Source organism: Cryptomeria japonica, unplaced genomic scaffold, assembly GCF_030272615.1.
Source record: "Cryptomeria japonica unplaced genomic scaffold, Sugi_1.0 HiC_scaffold_58, whole genome shotgun sequence".
In the NCBI taxonomy this organism is placed as follows: domain Eukaryota; kingdom Viridiplantae; phylum Streptophyta; class Pinopsida; order Cupressales; family Cupressaceae; genus Cryptomeria; species Cryptomeria japonica.
This window is the reverse complement of record NW_026728880.1, coordinates 597,501-606,921: the sequence shown is the minus strand read 5'-3', so window position 1 is coordinate 606,921 and position 9,421 is coordinate 597,501. Positions and strand designations below refer to the sequence as shown.

Genomic DNA, 9,421 nt, shown 5'->3' with positions numbered 1-9,421 from the left:
AATCGGGTTGCGAGGCAGATTATTGGGAAGGGAACCCCCTGGGATGCGGCTCAAGCAGTGCCCAAAGGGACTGGAATGCGGAATCACATCGAGAGACCCAAATGCTATACGAGGGCTCAAATCGAATTATCGATTTGGCCACGACATGGACGCATCGGAACGACTACCTTTGCCGAACCACTCGCAATTGCATCCATACCGAAACCAATAGACATTTCCGTTAGAGCCCTCGCATAGCATTCGGGAATCTCGCATGCCCCTCTAAATCGACCAATGCTGGCGCTCAATGAAAATCCGAGCGCTACCACCGTTCGAGCGCCAGCATTGGTCGAGTTAGAGGGGCACGGGGGAGAATGCTCCAGTCAACACCTCCCCTATATAAGTTATTTGTCCGATTCTCGCACAACCGTAGTCTGCCTCGTCGAATCAAACAACGGTCCCAGATTCCGACTTCCGTTCCGTAGAGACCCAAAAGCTAGATGGAGGCTCGCAAGAAAGAGAGTCGGCGCATAGCAATCGGGTTTCTCGAACGTTTAGGGACCGAGCTCACTTGCGGATAGGGCAAAATCCGCCAAGCAACCCAAAAGCTAGACGGGGGCTCGAATCGAATCGCCTAGGCGGCCACAACAACGACGTGTTGGATCGACTACCAGTGCCAAACCATTCAGCAAGACTAGTCTGTGTCGAGGCCGGATAGAGATTCTCAGAGAGCGCCCGCATAGCATTTAGGAGACCTGCCGCGTCCCTCACACTCGACAAATGGTGGTGCACGTTTATAAATCCGAGCGATCCCAACCCTTTCAAGCACCAACATCGGTCGAGATAGAGGGGCACGGAGGGGGCTGCGTGAGACAACACAGTCCCCTATATAAGTTATTTGTCCGATTCTCACACATCCGAAGAATGGTCATCAAATCGGACAACAGCCCAAACTTCCGACTTCCGTCCCAGAAAGCCCAAGAGCTATCTAAAACGTTCATGGCCGGAACTCGATCGCGGCTATACCAGTCCGCCAAGCAACCCAAAAGCTAGACTGGAGCTCTAGTCGAATCACCTCTGTGGCCATTGCAAGGACGTGTTGGAGCGACTACCATTGCCGAACCATTCCGCAGGTCGAGTCCATACCAAGGCCGCATAGAGATTCACGATGAGCTCCTGCATAGCAATCAGGAGACTTGCCGTGTCCATCACAATCGATAAATCCTGGTGCAAGATTTTTGCATCCGAGCGCTCCAACCAGTCGAGCACCAGCATCAATCGACATAAACGGGCACGGGGGGAGGATGCTCGAGAACACTACCTCCCCTATATAAGTTATTTGTCCGATTCTCAAGCAGCCGAAGTCTGGTCATCGAATCGGGTCAAAGACCACAACTTCCGACTTTACCCACAATGCAAGTCATCGAATCGAACATCGGCCCCCGAGTCGGACTCCATGCGTATGTCAGGTCATCGGACCCAAATTCCGCCTTCCTGCGCATGGCGGGCCATCAATATCAACTCGGTCATCGGACCCAAACTCCGCCTTTTTGCGTATGGCACGCCTTCAAATCGGTCATCGGACCCAAATTCCGCCTTCCTGTGCATGGCGGGCCATCAACATCAACTCGGTCATCGGACCCAAATTCCGCCTTTCTGCGCATGGCACGCCATCAACTCGGTCATCGGACCCAAATTCCGCCTTCCTGCGCATGGCAGGTCATCGGACACAAATTCAGACCTCGCCAATATGCCTACGTATCGAATCGGTCATCGGACCCAACTTCCGACTTCATCCATACTGTAGGGTCTTTGAGGTTGGCGCGGTGCGCTCAACCCAGGGAGTCGACCCATCGAAGCATACACCTCCCCTATATAAGCTATTTGTCCGATTCCCACACCTGTGTAGTTTGCACCTCTGACCAGGACATCGACCCCAACTTCCGAACTCGACTGCAACGACGGCACCAGCGCCTTGGTGCGCACCTTGCGACGCACAGTCCCAACATTCGCCTTCCTGCACATGGCAGGTCATCGGACCCAAATTCCGACCTCGCGAGTATGCCTACATATCGAATCGGTCATCGGACCCAACTTCCGACTTCATCCATACCGTAGGGTCTTTGAGGTTGGCGCGGTGCGCTCAACCCGGGGAGTCGACCCAACGAAGCATACACCTCCCCTATATAAGCTATTTGTCCGATTCCCACACCTGTGTAGTTTGCACCTCCGATCAAGACATCGACCCCAACTTCCGAACTCGCCTCCAACGACCGAACCAGCGCCTTGGTGCGCACCTTGCAACGCACAGTGCCAACATTCGCCTTCCTGCACGTGGCAGGTCATCGGACCCAAATTCCGACCTCGCGAGTATGCCTACATATCGAATCGGTCATCGGACCCAACTTCCGACTTCATCCATACCGTAGGGTCTTTGAGGTTGGCGCGGTGCGCTCAACCCGGGGAGTCGACCCAACGAAGCATACACCTCCCCTATATAAGCTATTTGTCCGATTCCCACACCTGTGTAGCTTGCACCTCCGATCAGGACATCGACCCCAACTTCCGAACTCGACTAAAAAGACCGCACCAGCGCCTTGGTGTGCACCTTGCAACGCACAGTGTCAACATTCGCCTTCCTGCACATGGCAGGTCATCGGACCCAAATTCCGACCTCATGAGCATACCTACTAATCGAATTGGTCATCGGACCCAACTTCCGACTTCATCCATACCGTAGGGTCTTTGAGGTTGGCGCGGTGCGCTCAACCTGGGGAGTCGACCCATCGAAGCATACACCTCCCCTATATAAGCTATTTGTCCGATTCCGACACCTGTGTAGTTTGCACCTCCGCTCAGGACATCGACCCCAACTTCCGAACTCGCCTGCAACGACCGAACCAGCGCCTTGGTGCGCACCAAAAGTGCGCACTTTTGGAGGGCACTTTTGTGCGCTCCAAAGGTGCGCACTTTTGGAGGGCACTTTTCTGCGCTCCAAAGGTGCGCACTTTTGGAGGGCACTTTTTGGAGGGCACTTTTCTGCGCTCCAAAGGTGCGCACTTTTGGAGGGCACTTTTTGGAGGGCACTTTTCTGCGCTCCAAAGGTGCGCACTTTTGGAGGGCACTTTTTGGAGGGCACTTTTCTGCGCTCCAAAGGTGCGCACTTTTGGAGGGCACTTTTTGGAGGGCACTTTTCTGCGCTCCAAAGGTGCGCACTTTTGGAGGGCACTTTTTGGAGGGCACTTTTCTGCGCTCCAAAGGTGCGCACTTTTGGAGGGCACTTTTCTGCGCTCCAAAGGTGCGCACTTTTGGAGGGCACTTTTTGGAGGGCACTTTTCTGCGCTCCAAAGGTGCGCACTTTTGGAGGGCACTTTTCTGCACTCCAAAGGTGCGCACTTTTGGAGGGCACTTTTTGGAGGGCACTTTTCTGCGCTCCAAAGGTGCGCACTTTTGGAGGGCACTTTTGTGCACTCCAAAGGTGCGCACTTTTGGAGGGCACTTTTCCTGTGCTCCAAAGGTGCACACCTAGGTGAGCACCTTCGACCACACCTTGTAGCACACCAAACTCTGACTTTCGACTTCATCCGCAATGCAGGGTCTTTGAGGTTGGCGCAATGCGCACAACCAGGGGAGTCGACCCATCAAACCCAACACCTCCCCTATATAAGCTATTTGTCTGATTCTCATACATGCGTAGCCTGCAGGAGCAATTAGGACATCGACCCCAACTTTCGGCTTCTAAACGAAAACAAGGTCTTTGAGGTTGGTGTAATGCGAACAACTAGGGGAGTCAACCCATCAAACCCAACACCTCCCCTATATAAGCTATTTGTCTGATTCTCATACATGTGTAGTCTACAGGAGCAATTAGGACATCGACCCCAACTTTTGACTTCTTAACGAAAACAAGGTCTTTGAGGTTGACGTAATGCGCACAACCAGGGGAGTCGACCCATCAAACCCAACACCTCCCCTATATAAGCTATTTGTCCGATTCTCATACATGTGTAGCCTGCAGGAGCCATTAGGACATTGACCCCAACTTTTGACTTCTTAACGAAAACAAGGTCTTTGAGGTTGGCGTAATGCGCACAACCAAGGGAGTTGACCCATCAAACCCAACACCTCCCCTATATAAGCTATTTGTCTGATTCTCATACATGTGTAGCCTGCAACAACGATTAGGACATCCACCCCAACTTCTGAATTCGTCTGCGTTGACCGCACCAAAGGTGCACGCCTTGGTGCTCACCAAAATCCGACTTCCGACTTCTTCTGCTATGCGGGGTCTTTGAGGTTGGCGCAGTGCGCACAACCAGGGGAGTCAACCCACCGAATGCAACACCTCCCCTATATAAGCTATTTGTCTGATTCTCATACATGCGTAGACTGCAGCAATGATTAGGACATCCACCCCAACTTTTGACTTCTTAAACAAGACAGGGTCTTTGAAGTTGGTGCAGTGCACACAACCAGGGGAGTCGACCCATCAAACGCAACACCTCCCCTATATAAAGCTATTTGTCCGATTCTCATACGTGTAGTCTGCAGCAGCGATTAGGACATCGACCCCAACTTCCGAATTCGTTTGCATTGACCGCACCAAAGGTGCACGCCTTGGTGTGCACCCTGGAGTGCACTTTGGTGCTCACCTCGGTGCACACTTTGGTGTGCACCTCGGTGTGCACCAAAGGTGCGCACCTTGGAGCGCACCAAAGGTGTACACTTTGGAGCGCACCACATAGGGTCTTTGAGAGGTTGGCGCAGTGCGCACACCAAGGTGGGTGTTGAGGTGCGTGCCGAGGTGGGTGGGTGCTAGGGTGCGCTCCATGGTGGGTGCCAGGGTGGGTGCGTGCTAGGGTGGATTCCAAAGAGGGTCATAGGGTGGGTGCCAAGGTGGGTTGGTGATATAGTGGGTTCAAAGGTGGGTACTAGGGTGGGTTCCAAGGTGGGTCACAAGTTGGGTGCCAGGATGCGTGGGTGTTAGGTTGGGTGCCAAGGTGGGCTCCTGCGTGGGTGGGTGCTAGGGTGGGTTTCAAGGTGGACGCGAGGGCGGGTGCCAAGGTGGGTAACAAGTTGGGTGTTAGGATGGGTTAGTGCTAGAGTGGGTGCCAAGGTGGGTGGGTGCTAAGGTGGATGCCAAGGTGGTTCACAGGGTGGGTGGGTTCTAGGGTGAGTTCCAAGGTGGGTCACAGGTTCAGTGCTAGGGTGGGTGTCAAGGCGGGTGTCGAGGTGCCTGGGTGCTAGGGTGTGGATGCCAATGTGGGTCATAGGGTGGGTACTAGGGTGGGCTGCAATGTGGGTGCCAAGGTGGGTAACATGCTCGGTGGGTTCTAAATTGGGTGCCAGGGTGGGTGTGCACCCACCTTGCCCGAGGTGGGTGCCAAGGTGCCAGTGTGGGTGGGTGCTAAGGTGGATGCCAAGGTGGGTGAGAAGGTGGGTGATAGGTTGAGTGGTAGGATGGGTGGGTGCCAAGATGGGTCACAGGGTGGGTGCAAGGGTGGGTAGGTGCTAGGGTTGGTGTCAGGGTGGGTGGGTGCTAGGTTGGGTTCCAAGGTGGGTGCGAGGGTGAGTGTCAAGGTGGGTCACAGGTTAGGTGCTAGGATGGGTGAGTGCTAGGGTGCAAAGGTGCCAGGGTGGGTGCTAGGATGGGTCGATGCTAGGGTGAGTGGCAAGGTGGGTCCACAAGTGTCAAGGTGGGTGCCGAGGTGGGTGCCAAGTCGGCGACTGCTATGGTGGATGCCAAGGTGGGTCACGGGGTGGGTGCCAAGTTGCTAGGTTGGGTTCCAAGGTGGGTGCCAACGTGGGTGCTAGGGTGCGTGGGTTAAAGGGTGTGTCACAACGTGGGTGCCAGGATGGGTGCGCACCCACACTGGCCAAGACGGGTGCGGGTGCAAGGTTGGGTTCCAAGCCCGGTCACAGGCTGGGTGCTAGGATGGGTGGGTGCCAAGGTGGGCACCAGGGTGGGTGCACCCACCCTGGCCAAGGTGGGTCACGGGGTGGGTCCTAGGGTGGGTAACGGGGTGGGTACTAAGGTGCGTGCCAAGGTGGGTCATAGGGTGGGTGCCAAGGTGGGCACCAGGGTGGGTGTGCACCAACCCTAGCCAGGGTAGGTCACGGGGTGGTTGTCGGGGTGGGCGTCAAGGAGCCAAGGTGGGTGGCAAGTAGCCAAGTTGCGTGCCAAGGTGGGTGTCGGGGTGGGTGCCAAGGATCCAAGGTGGGTGCCAAGGAACCAAGGTGGGTGTCTGGGTGGGTGCCGAGGTGGGAGCCAGGGTGGGTCCCAAGGTGAGTGCAAAGGTGGGTGCCAGGGTCAAGGTGAGTGCCAATGTGGGTTCCAAGGTGCCAGGGTCAGGGTGAGTGCCAATGTGGGTTCAAAGGTGCTAAGTTGGGTGCGAGGTTGGGTGCGAGGGTGGGTGGGTGCCAAGGTGTGCTAGGTGGAAGCCCGGGTGGGTCGGCATCCCATGGGTGTCGAGTTGGGTGCCTGATGGGTGCTTCTTGTCAAGTTTTAGTCGTCGGGACTCATTTCGAGCCTTAGAGGTCGTTTCTTGTCCGGTTGCCCTGTCTTCGACCTGGGAACCCAATTTTGGTCCTCGGGTCCCATTTTTTTTTGTCTCGCATCCCACTTTTGGCCTGTGGCCTTTTCGGGGTCGATTCTCGTTTTGGGCATCAGAGCATGTTTCTTCTCCTAAAACCCAATATTTGTTTATTAAGTCTCGGAACACATTTTTGTTCTCGTGGACCCATCATGGGTCTTGGAACGCATTTGTGGTCCTTGGGTCCCATTTTGCATCCCGAAACTTGTGTTTTGGTGCTTGATCCCTATTTTGGGTGCCCACCTTGCACCAAGTGCGCACCCGGGGCAAACCGAGCGCCTTGGTGCACCGGGGCAAGATCGAGCGTGCACCCGAGGCGCCCCGAACATGCACCAAGGTGCACTCGGCCCACATGTGAGCGCAGGTCGTTGCGCCCGAGGTGGTGTGTGGGCACCGCGTTGCAGACGGGACACTGCACGCACACGACGCCCCCTCCAGGTGCACGCACGTAGGCCGGGCCGGGTGCACACCCGACGCCCTAGCAAGGTGCGCGCACCCGGGCAGGGCTCACACTTGGCGAACGGGGCGCACTTCGCGAGGGAGGGTGTGCACCTCGACGGGGGTGGGTGGCCGGGGTGGATTCGCACGTGGGTCGCGGTTTGCTAAGTACACACTGCGACAAGCTCATAACGGGTGCGATCATACCAGCGTTAGTGCACCGGATCCCATCAGAACTCCGCAGTTAAGCGCGCTTGGGCCGGAGTAGTACTGGGATGGGTGACCTCCCGGGAAGTCCCGGTGTTGCACCCTTTTTTAGTTTTTCGCCGGGCGTCGCAATGCTATTTGAATAAACCTTTTGCCCGTTTGCGTTCTCGTCGGGGCCGGGCCGGGCCGGGGTGCGCTGCCCGCACTACCGCGCGCGCGGGGGCGACACCGAGCGCGCACCCGAGGCGCCCCGAGCACACAGGCCACGGTGCAACCCGGGCGTTGTGCGCGCACCCCGGTGCGCCCGAGGTGCTGCGCGCGCACCCAGGTGAAATCGGTGTGCACCTCGGCCAGTGCGCGCTCGGTCGAGTCGCGCACGTTGGCCAAGGTGCACGGTGATGTTTCTTACTCTAAGGTTCCGCACCAGACGCCCGGGACAGGTGAGCGAAGCTGGGCGGGGCCGGGTGCGCGGCCGGGGCAGGTGCACGCAGCTGGAGAGAGCTTTGGAGCACACTTCGGAGCGCACCAATGATGCGCTCCATTCAAAAGTTTCCTGAAAAGGCAAAAAAAGTTGAGATTATAGAATTTCCCACTTGAGAGATTGTAAAAAAAAAAAATTTAAAATGAAGGAAACGCGGGTGCCAAGGTGTGCGCAGCCCAGCCAAGGTGTGCGCACCAAGGCGCCCACCCTGGCGAAGGTGCACGCAAGGTGCGCACCCGAGGCAAACCGGACAATTAACCCAACTTTCGACTTCGCGCGCACCTTGGAGCGCACTTCGGAGCGCTCCTTGGTGCGCACCAATCTTGGGCACCTCGGAGTGCACCATGGCGCCCACCAAGGTGCGCACCCGGGGCAAACCGAGCTCCGACTTCGTGCGCACCTTGGAGCGCACGAAAGGTGCGCACCATGGCGCCCACCAAGGTGCGCAGCCCAGCCAAGGCGTGCGCATCAAGGTGCGCACCCTGGCGAAGGTGCGCACCCGGGGCAAACCGAGCTCCGACTTCGTGCGCACCTTGGAGCGCACAAAAGGTGCGCAACCCAGCCAAGGTGTGCGCACCCCGGTCAAACCGAGCTCCGAATCGTGCGCACCAGAGGTGCACGCCATCGTGCGCACCTTGGAGCACACTTCGGAGCCCTCCTTGGTGCGCGCCGATGTTGCGCACCTCGGAGCGCACCCGGGGAAAACAATGCAATTAACCCGACTTTCGACTTCGTGGGCACCTCGGAGCGCTCTCGGGTTCGCACCTCGGAGCACACCGAGGTGCGCACCTTTGATGCGCTGCCTTCACCAATTTCCAGAAAAGGCAAGAAAACATTGAGAAGGTGTGCGCACCGAGGTGCCCACCCTGGCGAAGGTGCACGCGAGGTGCGCACCCGGGGCAAACCGGGCTCCGACTTCGTGCACGCCGCACCTTGGAGCACACTTCGGAGCGCTCCTTGGTGCGCACCAGGGCGCGCAACCCAGCCGAGGTGCCCACCCCGGCGAAGGTGCACGCGAGGTGCGCACCCGGGGCAAACCGGGCTCCGACTTCGTGCACGCCATGGTGCCCACCGCGGCGAAGGTGCACGCGAGGTGCGCACCCGGGGCAAACCGGGCTCCGACTTCGTGCACGCCGCACCTTGGAGCACACTTCGGAGCGCTCCTTGGTGCGCACCATGGTGCCCACCAGGGCGCGCAACCCCGCCGAAGGTGCACGCGAGGTGCGCACCCGGGGCAAACCGGGCTCCGACTTCGTGCACGCCGCACCTTGGAGCACACTTCGGAGCGCTCCTTGGTGCGCACCATGGTGCCCACCAGGGCGCGCAACCCCGCCGAAGGTGCACGCGAGGTGCGCACCCGGGGCAAACCGGGCTCCGACTTCGTGCACGCCATGGTGCGCACCGCGGCGAAGGTGCGCACCCGGGGCAAACCGGGCTCCGACTTCGTGCACGCCGCACCTTGGAGCACACTTCGGAGCGCTCCTTGGTGCGCACCAGGGCGCGCAACCCAGCCGAGGTGCCCACCCCGGCGAAGGTGCACGCGAGGTGCGTACCCGGGGCAAACCGGGCTCCGACTTCGTGCACGCCGCACCTTGGAGCACACTTCGGAGCGCTCCTTGGTGCGCACCATGGTGCCCACCAGGCCGCGCAACCCAGCCAAGGTGTGCGCACCAAGGTGCACGCGAGGTGCGCACCCGGGGCAAACCGGGGTCCGACTTCGTGC

The 9,421-nt window shown here is 58.2% G+C and overlaps 1 non-coding gene across 1 annotated transcript; it reads left to right on the top strand.

Annotated features, from left to right (window-relative positions):
• The first annotated feature begins 7,203 nt into the window (after positions 1 to 7,203).
• LOC131863257 (5S ribosomal RNA) lies at positions 7,204 to 7,322 on the top strand. Its single transcript, XR_009362189.1, has one exon. It is a non-coding gene; the product is annotated as a 5S ribosomal RNA (ribosomal RNA).
• Positions 7,323 to 9,421: the final 2,099 nt, after the last annotated feature.